Below are 5,210 nucleotides of genomic sequence, written 5' to 3'. Positions count from 1 at the left end.
TTACGGGCCAAAAAAAAAGACATACCACCTAAAGCCTGACACTCCCCAGCCCAGCCCACCGCCCACAGCCCACAGAAAAGCAAGACACGAAAGCAGCCCAACCCAGTTCGTCCATCTACACCGCCCAATTTTTACAATTAAACGCAGGTTGCGCACACTAAAAGCAGGAGTAGATCTGACGGTCGACGAGATTTTTAGCAGCACCGATGAAATAAACCCACTTCTCGTGAAGTGGAACCATAACATTTCATGCCCCTTGTCGTGAAACCAAACACATCCTTATTTCATCACGAAGCTCAAACAAAGTCTCATGCCTGAGCTATTTCACCAACCAACCAACAGATAAAACATACTGCTCCTACCAAATATGGCTATGCCTATCCAGTTAGGCGCACAACTCTAATCTACACCGCACATCGTCATACACATCACATCACCCAGTGCACATGCCGTCAAATCTGCATGTCTACTCTCTCTCTCTCTCTCTCTCTCTCTCTCTCTCTCTCTCTCCTCTTCCAAACAACTCCATCCCTTTTATTCAACTTTTTCTAACTTAAATCATTTACACAAATATTCCGATTATATATATATATATATATATATATATTTAAAATCATGGTGCAAAGACCTTTAGAATAAGACCAATATCGGATATATTTCAACTATTTTGAATTTTTTTATTAGGGAAATCTGTTATTGAAACGAGTCAAATGAGTGAAATATGTTACTGAAATGAGTGAAATCAATTATTAAAATTAGTGAATCAATTTTTGAAATGAGTGAAATCTATTATTGGAACGAGTGAAATGAGTGAAATATGTGATTGGAATGAGTGAAATCAGTTACTGAAACTAGTGAAATGAGTAAAATGAGTGAAATGTGTCATTGAAATGACTGAAAACTGTTATTGAAACAAGTGAAATGAGTGAAATATGTTAATGAAACGAGTGAAATATAATATTGAAACGATGAAATATGTTACTGAAAAATTTAAACTAGTCAAAATATATTCAAGATGATCTTGTTATAAAGGTCCTTTTGTTAGGAGTTCAAATATATAAAAAATCTGAAATTGAAATATTGATTTAAAAGGTATGCATGATTTAAGATAGAAAAGGTGAAATAAAAGGGATGGATTTGTTTGGGCCAGAGAAGAGAGAAGGGAGAGAGTGGACATGCAGATGTGACAGCATGTGTACCGGCTAATGTGACATGCATGGATGTATGGTAGAGATTTGGGTTGTGCGCGCAATGCGTTAGACAAAATCCGGGTCCCAGCCAGTGTTATACGGACACACCACTATCGACGGCCTCGACGAATGCCCTTAGATTACGATCCGACGAGACACCTTTCCCGAGAGCCTCAGCGACCACCCGCTTCCACTCCGACGCCGCGCGCCGCGCATCCCCCGTTCCGGCCTCACCCTCCTGCATCACCACCTCTACACGCCGCCTCACCTCGGCCGCGCGCAGCACGCCGTCGCTGCCCACCTCCGCGCGCGCTCCCACGCGCCACTCGCACTCGACGAGCCATGCGTTCATCCGCTGGTCCGACATATGGGGCACGCACACCATCGGCACGCCGCTCGCCACGCTCTCCGTTCCACCCGCAGTGCGTCACGAAGCAGCCCACCGCGGCGTGCGAGAGCACCCGCACCTGGTCGCACCACTCCACCACAATGCCGTTCCTGAGCCCGAGCCGCGCCTCCGTCTCCGGCTCCAACGTCGCCTCGCCATCCGCGAGCTCCGCCTTGACGTCCTTCCGGACGACGCAGAGGTACGGCTTCCCGCTCTCCTCGAGGCCGAGGAGGAGCTCGTCGAGCTGCTCCCTCTCCATCCCCGCCCAGCTCCCGAACGCGACTTACACCACGGAATCGGCCGGCTTGGCGTCGAGCCACTCCATGTACTTGACGTCGTCCTGCTCGAAGAGGCCGGCCTCGTCGCCGGACGGGGCCACTGGGCCGATCGGCAGCGCGTCGTACGTTCCCACGGCGGTGAGCGCGCCCTCCTCGATTTCCTGGCACGTGTTGACGAGCACGTTTGCTCTGGGGGTTTCCCTGTCGAGCGTGTCGAACAGGTCGCGGACGGTAGTGTAGATGCTGTGGTAGAACTCGGAGGGGTCGGTGGACTCCGTGATCATGGACGGGAGGTCCCGCACGGGCAGCGGAGGGAGGCCCGGGAGCCGCACGACGAAAGACGGGTCGTGGCGGTTGTCGGTCACGACGCCGGCGTGGCCGTGGAAGAAATGGTAGTAGACGGCCAACACGGCAGCCGGCTGGATCCAGTAGAGCGCGGACGGCACGCCTTTCTCGCGCGAGACGTCCGCGGCCCACGGGAGGAGCATCGTGTAGACGACGCGGGTCACGGGGCGGCCGCGCGCGGAGAGCGCGTCCACCAGCTCCCCGGCGCTGCGCGCGCCCGCGGAGTGGAAGGACGCCATGTAGTCGGTGCACGCCGCGGGGTCGGTGGTCCTGTCGTACCCGTTGTCGAAGCCGTCCGAGAACGGGAGGAACTCGAGGCGGCCGTCGCCGCCGTCGGGCGCGTCTGCCTGCGCCGGGAACATGCGGCGGTGCGCGGTCGCGGTGGTGGAGAACGTGACGAGCGCGCCGGGCGCAGCGGCGAGCAGGCGCCGGGCGAGGCGGAGCGCCGGCGCGATGTGTCCCTGGAGCGGGTACGTGAGCAAGAGGAAGTGCGGCTGCGGAGACATGCTTGTCCTCCTTTCCTGAGGCTGACTCGCGTCGCTTTCGCGTAGCTCGAGAGAGCGTCACTCGATCTGCAGCGACGGCTGGCAAGCTTTCCGATTTGAGTGGTATTAGCGCGAGAGACCTTGGGTTTTATGGCTCTCACGCGGCCCGCGATGCCCACGCGAGGAAGCTGGTGCATCCATGACGCTGTCGGGAACTAATTGCGTGCGGCCGGCGCACCCATGTGGTCCGGGAGAGGAGGGCTCCATGGCTCCATGTGTCAAGCGAACGCCATGCACATGCCAGTCATGCGCAGCATTGTGTTGTATTGATCGCTCTGTGATTTGCCATTGACTTAGTAGATCTGTGATCTGTGATATTGATCGCTCTGTGATCTACTCTCCCTCTTCTGGTTCACAGAGCGATCAACGGTTCCCTCTCCCTGATCGTTGTGGATATAAGCAGAAATCAATGGTCTTCCGGACACAGCGATCAACGCACGTGCTCCCTCTTCTGGTTCTTTGTTTTTGTTTTGAGAATTCCCTCTTCTTGTTGCTCCCTCCGTTCCTTTTTAGTATGTATATAAAATTTGGTCAAAGTCAAATTTTATAAAGTTTGACAAACTTTGTAGGAAAAAATATCAACATCTATAGTACTAAAGCTATATGGTATGAAAATTAATTTCATGATACATCTAACAATATTGATTTCATATTATGAATCTCGATATATTTTTCTATAAACTTAGTCAAAGTTAACAACGTTTGACTTTGATCAAACCTTATATGCAGACTAAAAAGAAACGGAGGGAGTACGAGGCCGATCAACCGGGACTCGGACGCTGTCAGCGGAGGGCTCGAGGACAGCGAGAGCAGCACCACAACCAAGATCCCCGTGCGTCCCCCGTGTCGACCGCCGCAGTCTCGGAGCGGCCCGGCCTGGCCTCTCCGACTGGTCTTCTGCTAGCGGTCAACACCGGCGCCCAGTTTGGTTTGGCACTAACAGCGTCTCCAACGATTAACATTCAAACTGCTCACATACATGCGGTACACTGCAATCATCCAATGCGGTGCCTCATCGGTCCATGGTTTGGACGTCCGTTTTCACAAACTGATAGCATACGAGGGGCTTTGCAAGCTTCCGGACCGTTGACATGCACATATCCGATAGCCCAGCTTCACCCAAAAGCTTCTCCCGTGCGAAACGGTTGCCGCACATTGATGCTGTTCAAGAGCGCCTACGTCGCATTCATGCCAGCCTGGAAGGGGCGCGGCCTCTCACTCGTGACGGCATTGAACAAGCACGCCAGCCGAGAGTGCCACACGTGCCGCGTCCTGGTCGCCACGTCTGTTTATTGCCGGAGCGACGTGAGTGGACGGGACGAGATGGGACGGATAAAAGCTACATCAGGCCCACTTGGAAGCTACCACGTCAGCAACTCCTGGACCCATTTGTCGGAATCTTTGACTGGTCAAACCCACGAAAAGATTACTACTGACAAATTATCGTCATAAAAAAGATCTTAGGTGACAGATTGGCATATCATAGATGACAGTCTGGGCCGTCATCGAAAATGGCCGTCAGTGCCAAATTTGAGTTCATCACCGAAGACACGGTCTGGTGAGACAGAAAAAGTGATACCATCGAGATTTATTTGTTGTGACGGCGCTTCAGTGACGGTGGGGGTGATGGCTGAAAAGGCGTCACCTGGACATATTTATGACGAAAAATGTTTCTACGTGACACAAGTGAAACGTCGTAGAGTAACGCTCGTTTTGTAGTGAGTAGGCAGCCCGTGGCGCAAGGGCCAAACACAATTGAGAAACTCCGTGAACTATACATAGCTTCTTATCAAAACTCATAAACTTCTTTTTGAAACTGAAACGATGAATATTGGTCAAAGCATTCAAGCCATTTTTCTAAGGCTTTGTGACTGATTCCTCAAACAATGTTTTTGCTTGATTAGAAATAGGCAGAAGGAAGAGCCTCAGACAAAACTCAACTCTCACCTCCATAGACTACATACTACGAATACTTACCTCATACATTACATGATCCTGGAAGGTTTTGAGGATGAATATAGCACATTCCTTATTTGACGGCTACAGTGAGTATGAAGAGATCAATCATAGAGTGAGATATCTGTCCCTAACTTTGGCTTCAAGGTGTTCCATTAGATCCATATCCGTGAGATAGAACCTGAAGCTAGATGGCAAAAGTGACGAACATCTCTTGCGCTACACATCGGTTACTTTCATTAGAGATTCATTCAATGCATTAAATTCGTATATGTAACTAATACATCGATGGTTCCATCTTGGTGGCGCTTGCTTCGCCCATCAGATCGTTGAGGTCTAATCCGCCAGCCTTAATATTTCAAGCAAGGTCCACAAATAACCGAAGCAAGTAGGTTGGGTCGTGGGCCATGGCGAGCTGCTGCAGCGGGTAGAAATGGGGCGGCGAAGCTTTCTTTTGTCTGTTCGAAGGATGTAGGAGTATAGTGAGGTGTTTGCATGGCAAGAAAAG

General features: G+C 51.1%; 1 pseudogene; it reads right to left on the bottom strand.

Annotated features, from left to right (window-relative positions):
• Positions 1-624: 624 nt before the first annotated feature.
• Positions 625-2,707, bottom strand: LOC123171568 (UDP-glycosyltransferase 75C1-like; annotated as a pseudogene).
• Between the last annotated feature and the right edge of the window lie 2,503 nt (positions 2,708-5,210).

The sequence above is a fragment of the Triticum aestivum genome, chromosome 7D, assembly GCF_018294505.1.
Source record: "Triticum aestivum cultivar Chinese Spring chromosome 7D, IWGSC CS RefSeq v2.1, whole genome shotgun sequence".
Lineage (NCBI taxonomy): Eukaryota > Viridiplantae > Streptophyta > Magnoliopsida > Poales > Poaceae > Triticum > Triticum aestivum.
The sequence above is the reverse complement of the archived record's forward strand: the minus strand, read 5'-3'. Positions and strand labels throughout refer to the sequence as shown.